Here is a 17,907-nt window from a genome sequence, read left to right on the forward strand (position 1 = left end):
AGGTGTTTAGTGAATGTTAGTGAAATGAGCAATGACTGTTGAGGACTCCTTCTTTCATGCTTCCAAGCTTACGGTCCCCTTCTAAAAAGTTGCCTGGAGTTTCATTGCTCTAGTTTGTTTTTCTGGTTCCAGGCAAACTTCTCAAAGTAGCGTGTTAGTCATCAGCAGAGGTCACGACTCTCTCATTCACAACAGGGCTTGTGTCATGTCAAATTGGGTCTCGTGCCTAGTGGCGGAGCTGGAGTTCGGACCAGCTATGCAGGAGACCACATCCCTTCCAGGGGGGCTCTTGTCTAAGGCTTGGCCACTTGGGGGAGATCTCTAGGATTCCCAGGGGACACTCGTGTCTTTGAATTTCCACATTTCACAGAAGCCTAACACCCCGATAGTCTCCATCTCCATAATCAGTCCTGGAGTTAACCCTGAAAGTTGCACAAAGGAGGCAGGAACCAGACCTGTTTTAGAAGCCGAAGCACTTGAAAGCCTTGAAATTCAGATGCCTTATATAAAATTTCGGGCAGAGAATTTTAATTAGTAAAAAGAGTTTTATTCTGGGAATCAGAGAACCTGAGTTCTAGGTCTGAGATTTATTGTACAATGTTGAGAAAATAACTTACCATCTCTGGTTCCGGTTTCTCCATCTGAAGTTGAGAAGATTGGACTAGATGACCTCTAAGTGCCCTCATACTTGTGACATTCAAAAGAATTCCATCTGCTGGGTTGTATGAATCACGGGCTCTGCCTCAAGGTGCTTAAAATCTTAGCCTGAATATCCCTCTTATATCCCACTAAGATATCCCATTTCTGGCAAATGTGCTTGTATAGAAATCTGGAGAGGGCTTATTGATTAAAAACAAAAATCTTAACTTGGGTTTCACAACTGAAACAACTCTTAGAATCTTAGAACTTTACACTGAAATAAATCTCACATACATATGTAGTCTGTTCTCATCTTTTGAAGAGGAAGAAATGGGGTCCCAAAGGGGATGTGACTTCTGCAAAGTCTCATGGTGAGTCCATGGTTAAACCTGATGCCACTTCCCCGACACACACCACCCTAAATCCCACAAAGTTGTTTCTCTACGACCTCCTCCCTTTTGGCCTGCCCCTCGCCTCTGCAAGCTCTGCTGTCTCTGCAGTGGAACATTCCTGCACAGAGGGAATTAAAAGAGCAGGGGTGGAATTCTAAATCTCCCTGCCCATTGGCAATAGCCTGGCTCCTGAACTGCGCCCAGCAGGCGTTGGCTCAGCGACAGTAGTCCATGTGTAGCCCTGGGTTGTCAGAACCCACTTGAACCCACATGCCAGGGGCTGTCCACACACTTCTCTCTGTCAGGTAAAGCCCCAAAAACAAGTGCTCTGTGGTGGGGACACTGGTGAGTTTGGGTGTTATCCTGGAGTCTTTATGAGCCAACTCTGTCAGTCTCTGTGCCCTGCCAAGCTCAGTGGAGCCATCGCAGACCCTGGGCCAAGCTTGGTATGAAGCCAGGCCAAGTTTCAGGGTGTCCAGTGCCAAGGCTCAATGTCTGGTTCCATGGAGAAAATAAGAGATTCAGATTCTTGTCTCTAGTTGACCTCTTATTGGCTTTCTGACCTTGGGTCTAGATGATCTGTTGGCGCCTCATGGCCTTATGTGGCTAAAATGGAGACAATGTCACCTTGCCATCTTGAAACACATGATCCACTTTCTCCCATCCTTTGTCACTGAGTACTTGCAGAAATCTAATGTCCCATATCTTCCTCACATACAGAAAGGATAAATAATATTTACTGTCTATAGTTAGCTCTCAGTTACCCAGGAAATAGTGGTATTAAGGATATGTATGCTCTAAAATTCTTCCAATAACAGTGAGTATTTCCCAAGCCATTTACTAACTGCCTAAGTGATCCAGAAGCGAGGTACAGAGGAAAAATAATAATGCATCATCATTGCCCTCAAGGGGCTTTCTAATGATGAAAAGCAAACAAGGATCATTATTATTTATAAACCACTCACTTCTAAGGGGAGTGGGTCCCACAAACAGAAGGACTTTGCCAAGCACTTGGGTCTGAACTATCTGGGACAAGGCAGAATTGTTCTATGGAGGGAAGTGAGAGATTGTAGGGAGGGAATGAATGGATGGGGAACAGAGTGACATACGGTGGCAGAATAGTGTCCTGTGTTAAGTTAAGAGAAAAGAAGAATTCCTGGTGAGCACCTCAGCCAAAGAAACAGAGAAGAGAAACCCTGTTAAGTGGAAATTCATGAAATTATTTGATGTCAAACTCCCTTTAGACTTTCCCTTGGAGTCTTTAGTAAAATTTACCATGTGAGTTTTTTCTGATCAATGTGAAGAGGTGCACAGTGCTATGTACTGGAGAACTTGAGGCCAAAACAATACTGATGTGTAACAAACAACCCCCAAACCTCAATATACAATAGTGATTGTTTATTGCCTATTAATGTGGGACCAGTTAGGTGTGGGCTGATTTAGGATGGCCTTTACAAGCCCGTAATATAGAGAGTAGTGTTAAGAAATGATAGAAAACGAAAAATAATAAAGGCAATGAACTAAACTAGAAGGCAATATTTATGCAAAGGATGTGCATGCTGGGCATTCCTGAAGAAAAGAACAGAACAATAGGCCACAAAACTATTTCAGATATTATAGAAGAAAACTTTTTCTGAACTAAAAAATATATATATATCTGAATCTACAGAATAAAAGAATAGCCTTAATGTATCATGAACTTTAATGGAGAATATACAGAGAGTAAAATGAGGAAGTATTCTAAAGGAAAAATCAGACTGGCCTGCAACTTTATCCTTTAGTGCCAAAAGATATGACAGGTTTAGGTACCAAGTTTTGAAGGTAATGAGTGGGTTCCCAAATTTCATAGCCAGTCTGATTGTCTTTCATGCGTAAAGGTAGCTGAAAGACATTCACCAACGCACAGACTCAGAGGAAATAGCACATAGCATTGATTGTTAGTTCACGGGGTGGGACACTTTCTTGATAAGGAAATCTAGTTCCCTAAAAGATATATTGAAATCGCCAATTTAGGAATGGAGAAGTTATGAAATGCATAAGTTGGTGTTGAACATTGTATTCATTTAAATACAGAACTAAGGCTAACCAGCTGTGGGGATTATGGTTATGGAACAGAATGTAAATGTTTTAAACCACAGCAGTATAAACAGAAATAGCTTAACAGGCAACAATGGCAAAGGAAGTGATGCGAGGAGACATATAAACATGCCCCAATTTCTACATCTTTATGGTGGTGAGCTTGTGCATTGAATATGAAATAAAAGTGACAAATCAAGACCCTTTAAGTGATAAGGGTGACTACTTCAAGGACCAGGAACAGACTGTTGACCTCCCAAACCATTGGAAGAGGAGAGTGGGGAAAAAGAAACCTCATAAATAAAATGAGAGAGAAAGAGAGAAACGAAAGGAAAAGGAGGAGGAGAATAAGGAGAGAGAGGGAGAAAGGAACCACATGGCAAAAAAAAGTAGAAAACAAGGTAAACATTTTATTTTTTAAAAATAAAACAAGATGACAGATTTGAGCTGAACATATTGACAGAATATGCTTTTCTACAAAAATAAAGATGTCCTCTAAGGGAAAAGTGCAAATTGAAAAACAATAAGTTTACATGACCCATTTTGGGTCAAATAACTATAATACGTACCAATGTCCCCCTATGTGATTACTTATACATAGAAGTTTCTAGAAGCCTTCCGAAGAAATTGCTAATAGGGATTAGCTTTGGGAAATGGTGCTTGAAAAATTTTGTTCTTCAGTTTACACAGAAAACATGTGTTACTTCTGTATTTTAATGTGTAATCTAAATATCAAGTAAGTATAAAACAATATGAGCATTACCCTAGTAACAGAACGTACAAAGGGTTTGGGGAGGTGACAGGAGAGAATAACAAATTCTGCCTCAGTGAGTCAGAAAAGGCTTTAGAAAGCAGATGACATGTGAGCTGAGCCTTGAAGAATGACTGTTATTTTTCGAGATACACATCAGGCTGATGAGGCAGGAGCGGTAGGAGCAGAGAAGTGCAGGTACTTCTCACAAATGACGAGGATTCCCACGGTGAGCGTAGGAGGCTCGGGTCTGCTCCTCTAGGGGCCAGAATACATGCTCATTGACAAGGCATGCAGAAGTCTGAAAAGAATGCGAAAGAAAGAAAGAGGACGTTTCTGGGGTGAGGACAGAGGTTGGCCGTCCCCCTGTGCTGCCCCAGCAGGAGGGACTGCAGAGGAGCATTCTCAGGGTGTCCATGAGCCTCTGCTCAGTTCAGCAGGTTTCCCACCCTGCTGGCTGCACCGACCCATCATCCAAAGGAGCAGGCAAGGGGGGTTTCCGAATACAAGGACCTACCAGGTTGTGCGTTTGGTCAAGACTCTTTTTGATTGCACATCTGCTTTATTCTTTTTCCTCCCTGTAGACCAGCTTTTTTTTTTTTTTTTTTTTTTTTTTTTTTGCTTTTCTGTACCAGTGGGAAAAAATGGCCACTTCAGCTCTAGAGTAAATCATGTCTCTCATGATGCCCTCTGAAATGAGTCATTGTTCCGATTTTACAGAGGAGCAACTCAGACTCAGACTCAGAGCAGTTCAATCACCCAGTCACCCAGCTGTTAGGTGGCAGAGATGGGCTTCAAACCAGGTCTGTCTGGCTCCAATGCCCAGAGGCCATTCACTTCCTAACCCCCCCAATGGCACTCAAACCAACACCCAACAAGAGTGCCTTCCCCACTTCCTTAAGACTAGACTTTTAGCTGCCAATCTAAGCAGAGACCCTCTCTTCCCTAGCCCATCTCTGTGATCTCAACTCCCACCACCCCCACTCCGAGCCCTACCAAAAGCTAGAGGAAGAATGTAAATTTTTTAAAAAGTTAGTGCCTATTATTTGTTTCTACCACTAACCCTAAAAGAGATATTATTATTCCCATTTTACAGTTAAGAAAATTAAGGCGTGGGGGATTTCGTCAGTTGTCCAAGGCCCCAGCTCTAACCTAAGGAAGAAAAGGGATTCAGAGCTGGCTTTGCTCACCCCTAGGCCACTGTCTAAGGCTGCCTGTCATGGGACACCAGCCCAGGTGCCGAGCACAGCCTCAGCACACTCACAGGACTATAAATACAGATCAGCAGCAGGAGGTCAAGGTCATATGGAGAGCAAAGTGGGCAACAAGCCTGACTAGATGACCCCCAGGTGGGGTATTTGGGAGGCATGAGAGCCATGTGGAACAGACGCCTTGCCTGAGGGCCAGGTATAAAAAGTCTTTCTGCAAAACTAGGTACAGAGACTGGGAGATAAAACATAGCCACTGTCCAAGCCTCGAGATTTAGGAGTTATTTTCCAAATTCCTATCAGAAATCTGATAATTAAAAGGGATTGAAAGCAGGTCATTACACCCCAAGCAGCAGACAGTGAGGATCAAGAGTTTTCAGGCTACCCAGAGCCAGCTAAGAAAGGGGAAAGCATTTTTCTTTCCCCAGATTCTAACAAAGACTTCCTCAAAAATACCCATGTATACCAATTCTGAATCAAGAAACAGCAGAAGTCAGATATCCAGCCCTCAGAGCCAGAAGCAGGGCACCAGGCTAAAGACTGAGGGATAGGGGTTGTATGGCCCTCAGTTTCCTCATCTGTGAGATGGCCAACATGGAAGCAGTGTTCAAGGTTCCACTGGATGTTCTGATTGATAGAGGTGTACAGATATAAACAAGCATTTACTCAGCATCAGGCAACACGTACTTACTGAATGCTGTAATGTGCACTCTGACAGTCTCTGGGAATGTAAAGACTGGAACAAGATAGATACAGTCTTTATCCTGGGGGTGCCTTGAAGTCTCAAGGTGGACAGGAAACAAAAGCAGGTTGTTATTGAACTACATTTGCACTGAGTGCTGTGAAGGTGAATCACAGGATGACCTGGCCCCAGGAAATATTCCCCAAAAAGGTGACATTTGAGCAGAAATGATCACAGCAGCTCATACTTACATAGCATTTAGGATGGGCCAGCACTGTTCTGATACCGTTGAGATTAGAAGGTTCGTTCAAAGAAGGGACAATGAGATTAGCAGGAAGAAGACAATGAGAAAGACTATCAGACAAGTAGAATGGTGGGGACAGAGTCCTTTGGAAGAGAGGATAATGGCAGGGTAGAGGCACCAGAGGGACAGAGGGACAAGATGAGTCAAAGAGGGAGGTGGGGGTCATGCCAGGTCTTGTACATTTTGGAAACCAGGAAAGGTTTTAAGCAGAGGTGTAACAAGATCAGAGAGTAGTTAGGAAGCCACTGCAGTGGGCCAGGTGAGAGACAGCAGGGGCTTGGACTTCAGCAGGAGCAATGGAAAGGAAGAGAAACAGGATGGATGCCAGACCTATTTAGGAGGTAGGCTTCCTGGGTCTTCAGGCTTGATGAGTTCCAAGGATAAGGCCCGGCCTGGGCACCTGACAGGATGCTGGAGCCGGTTCCCTGAGATGGGGAAGACGGGGAAGATGGGGGAGGGCATGGATGGTGGGGAAATCCCCTCTCAGAACTGGCATGGCAAAGACAGTTCCTTCCAGTGGGAGAATCAGAATCCCTTTGCTCTCGTTCTGAATCTGCTGATATTTAGTTGTGTGACTCTGGATCGGTCGATTTACAGCATCGAAATTAAATGTAGCAGTTGGACTGACGACCTGCAACGATCCTTCCAGCTCTAAAGTCTCATGGTCTGGAGCAGGCCATTCAAATGGGTAACTCAGGGCTGCATTCAGGCCATAGGGATGTCTTAGTTGACCCACACAGAGTTTAATTGTTGGTAAATTCCCAAACACAATCTAGATTTGTGGCTTTTCTTGAAAAAAAAAAAAAGAAAGAAAGAGAGAGAGAGAAAGAAGGAAGGAAGGAAGGAAGGAAGGAAGGAAGGAAGGAAGGAAGGAAATTCACACCACTGGATCTGAATCAGATCCCCACGGGGTAACAGTCGGTTACCGAGCGTGCCGGCTCTGCCCCTCCCACGCCTGCGTGCTTCTCTTTGTCTAGGAGACGAGACAGGGTAACTCAAATCATTAGCAATCTCTCAAACTTATTCAACCAATAATTATTTGCTAAATTATTCCTTTTCTTGTTAAAAAAGAGATAATTTAAAAAACAGAAAAAGGAACATGAAACTGACAACATGAAGGCCTCCTGTGATTGCACTGCCCAGAAAATCATTGTTAAATTTGGGCCTGCTTCCTGCTAGCCTTGTTTAAAAAACTGGGGACCTACTGTAGATAACATTTCTTTATGAAGCTTTGTTCACTAATATCACAACAGAGCCCTTCTCCCTTATTAGTAAAGAATCTTTGAAACCAGGTTTTTAGTGTTGTTGGCAGCCGTCCGTCTCGAGAGACGATGGTGTAGCTTCTTAAGAGTCTATCTGCACCGCCGAGAATGGTTGTGCAGTCCGACTCGGGAGTGACACGGTATCTGTCTCCTCCCGTGTTAAATCGACATCTTGCGATGACACTGGAGTGTCCTCTCCAGTGAAACTGAAGCTACAGAGCCTGGGCAGGATGATATGGAGGGTCTGCTGTTGCCCATGCAGCAGACCCCCCCTCTCTTCGCAGCTGAAGGGTCCAAGGGAAAGACGGAGTCAATACAGCTTGGCTTCAGGTGCGCCGCAGGAGTTGCCGGTGTTGACTACAACGTCAAACCGCCTTAGGGACTCCGGCTCCGGATTTTCTGTCGGGGTTTACTCCCTTAGCCTTTCCCCGGAAGAGGTATGCCGCAAGGCAGCGGAGGTGTTTTGGAATCAGAGTTTTCCTTCTCTGATGTGCCCTGACTGGAAGATCAAACCAGCGACACTTAGCTCGCAGGCCGATGCTCAATCCACTGAGCCAAACCAGCCAGGGTAATAATACACATAATGCTAGATAATTTAGGTAACTATTTCACCCTCATTCCTTAAATTTGTAGGCATATCTCAACTCTGATTATTTCTTACAACTTCTTAGAAGTGGATGATGGGGTCAAGGGGAATCGTGTATTTTTAATACTTTTGAAAAGGATTGTCAACTTACCCTCCAGAAAGTTGGTTCCTGTTTTCATCATTCATCACGTCTTGCCAACACTGGATGTTAGCACTTTAGGAAAGTTCCCTGAAAGAGCTTTCTAGGTGGGGGAAAAAGAGGCCCATGAGAACCCCCTGCTGTCAATACAAACCATGCCTTGTTTTTATAGAACACTTGAGAGCTGGGATTGGCACATTTTTTCTGGAAAGGACCAGACAGTCAATAGATGCCCCTGACTTCATGTTAGGTTTCTGCTTGCGAGACTATGAGGTGTCTTTGTGGTAAGCAAGCAGCTATGGGTAATATATAAATGAAGGGACTGGCTGTGATCCAATAAAACTATATTTACAAAAACAATCTGCAGTTCAGAGGAACCAAGTAACTTGCTCCCAGTCACACAGCTAGTCATTGTGTAAGCTAGGAATTCGAACCAAGATTCTTCCTCCTAAGCTAAAGCTCTCTCTAGTGCATGATGAACGCTTTTTCATAATGTGTAGCAATGTGAATTAAATAAATAGCAATAAATGAAAAAATTGCCAAGGGTATTTTGCCAAAGGCATAGTCTACTTGAGGACTCAGAGTAAAGAAAAGTGCTTTGGGAGGTGCCTTGTGCGGTGAAGAGTTAGCCTTAATGTTGACATTTGATTATGACATGGTTGCTCTTTCTGAGAAGAGCTTGATAGGGGCAGAAGGCAGTTGAATTCATAAATTCTTTCAGTTGAAAGTAACAGAAAACCCAACTCTGAAGAGTTAAAAGAAAAAGGAAATTCATTGTTTCCTCTATTGCAGAGATCCAGGGGTAATGGGCCCAGGCAGAGCAGGACCCAGGGCCTGAAATGAGGTCATGAAGGTATGTCACTGTCTCCTCTTTCTGCTCTGCTTGTCCCTGCATAAGTTTTTAGGTGGCAAGCAAGAAGGCCTCTGCCAGGCCCAAGTGTGTTCAAAAGACAGAGACTCACCCTCTTGACACCAGATTTCAAAATTTCACAAAAGGACTCTGATTGTCCCTTCTTGGGTCATGTGCCCACCACTGGATCAATCATTGTGCCCAGGGGCATGCAGCGTTCCCATTGACCACGCTGTTCAGGGCTTCTACCATCATGCTTGATGTTCCATTGGGATTACATTGGGTGGGAACGAACAGTAGCCACAAAAAGACCCCTGATACAGCCAAGTAACAATATGAACAGATGTACATCCATTCATTCCGTGAGGGTGCCAATCGCAAAAGAGCCTAAGAGTCCCTTCAGTGTCTGTAGTGTCATCTTGCTTTGCTCATGTACTTCTAACCACGAGGGAAAACTGAGAAAGGGCATTATTATGGGTTGAATTGTGTTTCCCCAAGAAGATATGTTGAAATCCTAACCGCCAGTACCTCAGAAGGAGACCTTATTTGGAAATAGAGTCATTGCAGATGTAATTAGTTAAGATGAGGTCATGCTGGAGTAGGGTAGGCCTCTAATCCAAATGACTGTGGCATTGTAAGAAGATGGCCATGTGAAGACAGATACAGGGAGAATGCCATGTGATGATGGAGCGGAGGCTGGAGTAATGTGGCTGCAAGCTAAGGGATACCCGAGATTGCTGTCAAAACCCCAGAAGCTGGGAGAAGCGAGGAAGGAGCCCCTATAGGTTTCAAAGGAGATATGATTCTGACAATACTTGGATTCCAGAATGCCGGCCTCCAGAACTGTGGGACAACACGTTTCTGCTCCCTTAAGCCACCCAACCTCTTCCAGTAGCACTAGGAAACTAATAGAGGCATTCTAGGCAGAGGAAGTGGTGTCAGTAAGGCTGACAGGATAAAAAGTGTGCCTGTAGGGGCCTTGAGAGGAGGGGCTTCCAAGGAGGAGGGACTTCTAAGGAGAAGGGGCTTATCAGCCTGATCACGTACCCCCAGGAATGTGGGAGGCAGTAGAGATGGAGAACACATGCATGGATCACATCTACTGCACCAGCCCTCACCCCGACATGGGCACAGCAGGACCACAGTATTGATACGGCCATCAGTTACTCGACAGAGACAAATTAACCTGTCGTCATCACTTGCTATGAGTCACCATTCAGGGATTTTATTGGCTGAGTTTCTCGCTCTTTTCCAACACCCGTGACACCCACTTGTCTGCTCTTGTATGTACGACCGTTCCGTCTTTGGAGGAAAGACCCTAATATAGACATTTTCAAGGGCTTGCTTGGCTCTGCCAGGAAGAATGCCAACAGCTGCCTGGCTTCGGGTGCCCAGTGCAAGCATCTATTCTTAACAGAACATGTAACAGCCCCATCAAGGCACCTCCCAAGGGCATATTCACGGAATCATTGCACAAGGGGCCCAGCTGGGAGACCCGCCTAAGCATCGCCAAGAGGTTTCTTTATATATTTCAAGAAGGGCATGGGCCCACCTGCAGCCCAGGCATCTACTGTGTTGGAGAAATAGGACGATCCAGAAAACTGAATGATCAGAAGGTGTGAAATAAAAACACTTGTTTCTACTCAAAGCCTTGTTTACACTCAAGGTTGTCAAACAACTCAGCTGCAGTCTAAGCATTGGGTCACCCATACCTCAGGCCTGAGTTAAGGCGGTAGGTAACCTGCAGGCTGTGACAGCTGGGAACAGGGGAGAAAGCTCTGCTGGTCAGGGAGAGCTGCTCCCGTGTGAACTGGGTAACTGGAGCCGAACACAATGTCTTTCTGAGTCTTGGTTTTCTCCAACAGTAAATAGGATAATATGCATGTCCGTGGCTTTGGGAAGATTAGAGGCGCTGTAGGTGAAAGCGTTTAGGACAAAGCCAGGTATATGGTAAGTGCTCAATAACTGCTAAGAGTATTATAACAAAAGTGGTAAGTGAACCATGGAGAGAATTACATTGTGCTGAGCCCCATAGGATGAGTAGAATTTTACATGAGAAGATGTGTGGAGAAGGGGAGGAACCACATTTTCCTGAGCTAACTTTCTTCTGGAAATAAAGGAATTATTCTGCCCAGCTTACATTTCTGGGATATTTGATGTTAGTCTTGCCTAAATATATGAAAGAAACCTCAAGAGAGAGGAAAAAATGAATTTGGCAGTTCTTTGATTCTTGACTTTAGATGTTGACTTTGAAATATGCCATCAGCATAAGAGAAAGGATAATGAAGGAAGTTGGACTTGTAGCTTAGCCATTGAAATTTACAACTCTGAATAAATAGGGAAATCTGAATCCAAAGGGATGGAACTCATCTGGTAAGTTGAGTAGAGAGGATTACCCTTTGGAACAGGGAGTCAGCATAGACCTAAGGAGGCTTTGTTGGGCAAAGCAGGTAAACCAGTTGGCCCGTCTGTGCGAGCAATGCTATAGAATTCCTTCCCATTCAACAAAATATATATAGACTTGCAGGACATCTAAGGTAGGTGCTAAGGGGTGGGGGATACAGAGAAAAGTAGAGCATGTCTTCTGTCCTCAAGCAGTTTACGATCTAGTAGGTCAGACAAACAAGGAAGCAACAAACTATGGTAATATCACCTAGAATTAAGCAATTGTAAGAATTCATGCAGAGGTAAAGTGCTGTGGGAGCACAGAGAAGGGAGTGGATAATTCTGCCATGAAGAATGAAGAAGATGCCCAGAAAAGGTTGCATTTGAACTGGAGCTACAGAAAAGCAGGAAAAGCATATGAGAACTTGGGTAGGATGCGAGATCTTTCTGAAGAACCACAGGGAGCTGTGGTTTAGACATCAGTAATACTAACACCACCCTGAGGAAAGAAGGATCCCTGTTTAGTCTGTTAAGAAGATCAAGGAAGAGAGGCCTGCAAGGGAGAAACCAGGAGAATGTCCTGTCATCCAAGTCAAGAGTGAAAAGCATTTCTGTGAAGGAGGGCATGATCTAAGCAGGAGCATGTTCAGTTGGGCAGTGAAGACAGAGATGTTGTTGGAAATCATTGTTTTGCCTGGGCTAGGTGTTAATGGATCTTGCTGGGTATGGCTGGGGTGTCATGTGGGATCCAACACCCCACATTCTGAGAGAGTCGGAAATAAATAGGGGAGGTCTAAAGAGGAGAAGAGACTCTGAGAGCCCCCAGTGAGTCTGCGCTTGACTGGACCAGGCCAGAAATGTCTGGACTTCCCTGACATGTCCTCTACTTCACCGCCCTGTCTTCCGTTCTAGATCCAAATTCAGTTCTGACCCCCCTCTGTGTGAGTGTGGCCACTGCAGCCCAGCCTGGAGTCTGTCCAGCCCAGGCCAGTGCCAGAAGATGCTTCTCCAATTGTCAGATCAAACCCTCACTCCAATCACACCCACTTTTCAGTTCCTGGAACCTCCTGCTCCCCTCGCAGGGCTCAGCTTCATTTGGACACTCCAGCGGGACTGAGATCTTGGTGGTTCCCCAAACAGCGCTTACATCTTCTTGACTTTGACCACGCCGTGGCTTCTACAGGGAATCCCTTTCTCTGAATTCACATCAGTGTGTATGGACATGTGTGTGCATGCATATGCACAAGCAAAAAAAAAAAAAAAAAAACTTACACAACTTGTTTTTCACCCAACAGATCTTTTGTCATTTTGATATGCATTGAATCCCTTCCTTTTAATGGTTTCAAAACATTCCTTGGTGTGATTGGACACTGTTGATTCTGCCATTCCCTCACGAATGAGCCGCCCCACGTCTTTTACGAACAATGGTGTAGTAAACATCCCAGAATATATGTTTTACATGCCAGTGCATTTGGAAGGTTCTCTTTGCCCTGGTGTACTCCCACTCATTCTGATTACCCAGAAAGAGTAAGTCCTCCCTCTGCTGTGCCCCCTGCTATGGCATTTGCGGGGGTATGTTGAAATTTCTGGTAAAGCTCCTTGAGGGCTGTGACAATGCTATTCATCCCCGAGTCCCCTGAGCCTAGCACAGTGCCTGCCACAAGATACGTGTCCTATGGATACTTGTTGAATTAAATTTGCAGAGAATTTGGGCTTTTGAAACCACACTGGCTGCAGTTCAGATTGTCGTAGCTCTGTCAGTTATCAGCTTTGCCACTTAGCTTAGTTTTCTCATCTGTGTGAAGGGGGAGAATAATCCCCGATTGTGCTTGGATGTTGGAAGGATGAAATGAGATCACGCAGCACTCGGCCTGGCACGTGGGTGCTGTTTGAGAATAGCCACTATTATGGTTGGTGTGAGCACCGGGGCCTTTCCATGCTCCTGCAGGCTTCACAGATAGGGACACTCCCTAGAACAAGCTGGCATTTCCCTGACAAATGCCCAGATAAATATCGCAGATGCCAAGCTGTCTTGGAACTATTGCCTCTACCCAGCCCATTCTAAATACCAGAGCCCTTCCCAAGTGGAGATCAAGGCTTCCGTTCCCCATGACCCACCACGATGGACAAGCATTGTGGGCATCAGCTGAAACTTCTCTCCAGACTGATACATTGTGCTATGAAGGTGGAAGGCTTGATGAAGGGTGATCAATGTTGTTTTTCATAAGGATGCAATGGGGAGGCAGTAGCTGAGAAGGAGTCCTCAGGGGGGATCATGGGCTGGTATCATCCCAGATCCCTGTCAGGTATTGGTCCAGGTGGGGCTTCCCCCTTTTCTTTCCCTTTTCTCTCCACCATCCCTTCCTCAGAGTCAATTCTGGGAGCTTCAGTGTGTCCTGGACCACTACATAGGGATTGATCGCACAATGGCAGTTTGGATAAGAGCTGAATAGTGCATGGGGGTACGTGTTTCCTCCTGCTGGACAACCCACTCACAGTCCTCACAGACAGCACTATCCGGACACGGGAGCCGTGATTCAGCTTCCGGCCACTCATGGGGCTCCCAGGACAGAAGTGGCAATCGGGCCCCCTCATTTGGTCCCTGTCTGTGGTCTCCCCTCCCCCCTCATCACCAGTTCAGGGAGGTTTTCATCAAGTCTGTAGCGACCACAAATAGAACACAAAGCAGGCAAGTGAATCTGCCAGCTTCCGCTTAGCTCAGACACCGTTCAGCTTAATGCTCATTAATGGGGCACCTTCAAGCTCGGATTCCATAGTAACCTCCTTCCCTGAAAGCAGTGACTCATCTCTGTAGAGGGTGCCTTGGGAGCCAGAGAAGAGATACAGCGCTCTGGGGCTGGAGTAGGGGTGCAGAGCTGCACAAAGCACGCTGTTTGTAACATCTTCGGTGTCAGCCCGGCACACACCAGACACCAGCCATCTTCCCAGCTGCCCAGCCCAGGAGTCACCCTAGCCTCAGCCACCCTGACCGAGGCTGCCGGACAATGGCCCCAAGTGGCCCCTCCGTGATCCCTGCAGGGACCATCACAGACACCTGCTCCCGGCTCTCCCCACGGAGGTACGTGGAGTTGAGGGCAGTTTCGGAAAGAGAATCAGTGTTGTGTTAGGTAAAGTGTCCTGGTGTTCCGTCAGACTCTTCCTGGAACTCTCAACGGAAACATCGCTTCATCTAGAAAGTCCCCCTGGCCTCCAGGTGTGGCCCCTGGTGTGGCCCCTGCCAGGGGCTCCATAGCACCTTGCACTCCCCCGTCATGGAGTCGTACCCTATTTGCCCGTTGGTTCCTCTGCTTTCACTACTAGACAGAGAGCTCCTTGAGGTCAGAGGACATCTCTTGTGTATTGTTCATGGAACATGGAAGACAGACTCAGTCCTTTCACCCATGTGCAATGACAAAAAAGCCAGGGCTTTGTGTCGAGGCTCCCAGTGGTGAGGGTCCTTTTTTGCCACGATGGGTGGGTGGCTCTCAACTCCTACTGCTCGAACCCTTTCAAGACGTGGCTCCTCCCTCTCCTTTTCTGACACGGTGTCCTATGTCCTCTTCTCTCTTCCCCACCAGCTGTCCATTAAGCAGCCCCCTTTCCAAAGCATGACTGCCCCCCACTTTGCCAAAGAACATCCCACTCACCCTCAATCCCAAGGAACTTTGTTTTGCTAAAACTTACTCTACTCCCTGGAGGAGGAGGAAGGGTTTTTTGTTTTGTCTTGTTTCTTCACATCACCCAGAGGGAAACCTCATTAGACTCTCCATGGAGAGTAGCTCTGGCCCCACTTACACCATCTGCGGCCCTTGCAGGGGGATTAGGCCCCAATTTAGCCAAGTGAAAGCCCTGAGAAAACAGCCTGACACTTTTCTCTGCCCACCTTAGTGTCAGTGGCCGACCCACCTGTGGCCCAATGGGAAGTGACCCTCTCCACAAAGCTCTCTTTCTCTGGCCGTTTCCGCTTTATATAGAATTCCTAGGGAGAGACCTAAATCTGGCTCCTTGACTCCGGCCAAAGGGCTCCCCAGGCCCCACCCAGTTTCTCAGTGTGGGAACAACCCAGCTGGCCACCTCCCTGGCTCACAGGCTGCAGAGAGAAAGGAAGGGCTGTTGAGAGTGGCTTGAGTTCCCACGCAGGAAGGTGCCAGCTCAAGACAGCATAGCTTTGTGCTTGGGAGAGTCTGTCTTCTCACCAGGCAGGGTAGAATCAAGTCCTGCGAAGGAGGGATCAGAGGGAGCAGCAAAGGATGGCCCAGCTGTCCCTGCCCCAAGCAAGGGCCAAACTGAAAAAGCACACCTGCCCTTGGGGAGAGGAGAAGACTTCCCGCCCCCAAAACTTAATCCTGAGAAAAGCCATTCCCTGCCTCCTCCGAGACCATCAAACTCTCTCTCCAACCCCACACATCCGTTTCTCTAGTTTTTCAGAAAATAGTCCTAAACCAAAAGATACCATACATCTTAATTTTGTTCCTGATCTACATATATTTAAAGATAGAGCTATAAGTGCCCACAGGCGGGCAAGTGGTTTTTAATTAGGATTTGTACAGACCTTTTGTTCATAAGTGCAGCTTCTCAGGTGTCTAAGAGTATACCTGGTCTCCTACCCCTGGTGAAAAGGCAAATCCTGCCAATGGCTGAGCCGATGGGAAAACAAGAGCAAAGAAGAGTAGAAATTCCTAGACGTTTGTTTGGATTTTCTATATTATTACCTTTCTCTGTATCAACTGCTGTTCTCTAGACTTTAAGGCTCAAAGCCTCAGACATTTCCCAATTTGCGTGTATGGGTATCAGGAACTGTGTTTTTGTAGGGAATGGAAAGAAGATCTAGTGGGGATCACCAGCACCCTAACTGATAGCCCAAGAACCTCTGTAAATGAAAAGATCTTCAAAAACAGCCAGGCAAATTCAACCTAAGTTCATCACTGAAGAAAGACATGCGCCGAATAGCTTAATGTCACCAGGGCCAGAAACCAGGTCTCCTGACTTCCACCTGGTCCACCCTGCTTTGCTCCATTACCAATAGAATTGCTCTTGTCATTCTTGAACCTCTGTGGTGGTCACCTAAAGGTTGTGCTATCCAGCTTCACCTTTATAGAAAGTATGTCCATCCCCTCATGCCCCTCTGCTCCCCACTTCCTACACTTACCTCATGACTCCAAACATTTAGTTCACCATTCATTATGAAGGGAACACACACTCATTGTATAAAATTCAATTTCCATGTGGTATGAAATCCACATATATGCATTTTGCAGGAGCAGTTTTCTCACATAGCATGCTTCCGGGCAATGAGTGATTGGTCTCCAGGGAGAGTGGCTGAACCATGATGGGCCAATCAGAGTTCTTCCCTGAGACTTTTAACAACAGAATGGAGAGAGTCATCCCTTGCCAATGAATGGCTAAAGCAATAAGATGTGAAACTTTCCTTGTGTTAGAAGAAAGTCTGAACAAAGTTAGAACAAAGACTGAATCTGAAATTTGGAGCAGTAGCATTGAGAGAGATAGAGAATCCTTGTTTACAGCTTTTCTGAGTCCCACCTTCGTCTCTGAATTTCCTGTAGCTTGAATGTTTAACCCTCTCTTGTAGTTTGTGAAATAGTTCATTCTTCTGCGCACTTAAATTAATTAATTAAAGTGGAATCACTTCCCCCGTATAACCCAAAGCCAAGGAACAACAGTGTAACCCTATCTCCTTAACTTTTTGGCATGCACAAATCACTGTTTTTTAATTGAATATATTTTACTATAAAAATCAATGCATGTGAAGGAGCTATATTTAGTCCTAACTTCTAGATTAGGATCAAGAGAACTTAGAAGCATATAATAAGTTAAAGGCAAATGTAGAAATAAAACAAGTTTTTTTCCTTCTAAAAAAATCATGATGAGGTATATAAATTGGTATGAACTAAAGACCCAAAATAGTATGCCTTTAATATGATGAAAGTTAAATTTACTTTTGCATGAAAGCCCAGAAGTAGGCAATCCATGGGGTAGAATGATGACTCTGCTCCATGAAGTCCTCAAGGACTCAAATTCATCCCAGCTCATTACCTTTATTCTGTTCCTAGTTTCCTTCTCTACGAACTGTAGACATTGATGTATGTGCTCCATGGTCCGAGGTGGCTGCTCCAGTCCCCGCCAGTGCATCTGCATTTCAGCCAGCAGGAAGGAGAAAAGGGTGAAGAAAAGGGGGAAATGATACGTGTCAGCTCCCCCTGAAGGAGGTTTCTCAGAAGCTGTCCCATGACACTTCCACTTAAATCTCACTTGCCAGAACAGTTATATGGCCACATAGAATTTGAAAGGAACCTGGGAGACACTGCCTTGACTCTTGGCAGCCATGTGTACAACTACATATTAGTAGTTCAACCGTGGAAGAAGGGGAGAATGGACACTAGAAAACATTCTCTCCCCACTGCCTTCTCTGTACACACCTAGTGTTCATGACTCTAACCTAGTGGTTTGCAGAGCCAAGGAGAGTAGAATGAAACTCACTTGAAGGTTGTGGCCAAACAGATCTGTTAGAGAAATCTGGAACAGACCCCATGATTCAGTTTGTCTCTTCCCCAAAGATTCTTGTCCCTAACCATAGCCGGTCTGCTGGCTCATAAGGCATGGCAAGCTGATAGT

General features: G+C 45.6%; 1 protein-coding gene across 1 annotated transcript in view; it reads left to right on the forward strand.

The window, feature by feature from the left end:
* Positions 1-17,907, forward strand: part of SYN3 (synapsin III) — a 364,472-nt gene that overhangs the window by 235,018 nt on the left and 111,547 nt on the right. The window lies entirely within an intron of this gene.

This window comes from Furipterus horrens, unplaced genomic scaffold (assembly GCF_987537825.1).
Source record: "Furipterus horrens unplaced genomic scaffold, mFurHor1.1.pri manual_scaffold_4, whole genome shotgun sequence".
Taxonomy (NCBI): Eukaryota; Metazoa; Chordata; class Mammalia; order Chiroptera; family Furipteridae; genus Furipterus; species Furipterus horrens.